Here is a 1,038-nt window from a genome sequence, read left to right on the forward strand (position 1 = left end):
TCAAATACATTTTCTAACATTAATAACTGTGCATTTTTTAATGAATATACCTATACCGAGCCATGGTACCAACGAAATTTACATTTTCAAGTTTTCAATAAAAAATGTTAATATTTTCGTCATAAATGTTTGTTATAATAATAATGTAATACAAATAATTTTCAAATAAAAAATATTAAAAAATAATCGTTATACGGCTTGTGATAAGATAAAGCATAATTTACTTAAAATCGCCTGTTTACAGTAATTCTTCTTTTCTTGTAATTACGTAGTTTAAACAATTTTAAAGGATCAGAAAAAAATTTAATTTTTTCAATTTTTCTGCGGACTTTTTCGATTTTTAAGAGTAGAAAAATTCAATGGAAAAATTTACATGTGTTCGTAAAACTTGCCATATTCGTTTTTTACTTCTTTCCATAAAAAAAAATAATTATCTATAGAGTACAGCCGACAGTGCGGTAATTTGTATAAGTTAACAGAAATTTTGAAATTGCAATAAAGATTGAAGTTGAATAATGTATTCTAGCAAATATATAAAACATACAAAATATATGCTATTGCACCAACGAGCAAATTAAAACGAATCACATAGTTTTTAGAATAAAAAAAAATTATAAAATTTTTTAAAAACTTATCCTTACTCGCAGTTTCAAGAATTAATAATCTCTCATAAACATATATTAATTTTTAATCGCTCAGATTACTTTTCTCACTCAGTATTTTCGCTTTCTTTCTTTTTCAACGAATATATATCTATTTCGTTTTAAGTAAAAATTTTAAGAGTAAATAAATATAAGATCTGTTTTTTTATTCATGACTGCGAGAGGCGCCATACCATAATAATCACTTGCGTAGTTATCTACTTAAACTTTGCTATGCGCGAAAAGAAGGTTGGAATAGATTTTACTAGAAAAATAGAACAATAACTAAAAATTTAAAAATAAAATTACATAATTTCAATCACATTAATTTTATAGATATTAAAAGTTAAGTATTAGGTATGTCATTTACATAGCAATTTGAAAAAAATCAATTATT

The sequence above is a fragment of the Trachymyrmex septentrionalis genome, unplaced genomic scaffold, assembly GCF_001594115.1.
Source record: "Trachymyrmex septentrionalis isolate Tsep2-gDNA-1 unplaced genomic scaffold, Tsep1.0 scaffold60, whole genome shotgun sequence".
Taxonomy (NCBI): domain Eukaryota; kingdom Metazoa; phylum Arthropoda; class Insecta; order Hymenoptera; family Formicidae; genus Trachymyrmex; species Trachymyrmex septentrionalis.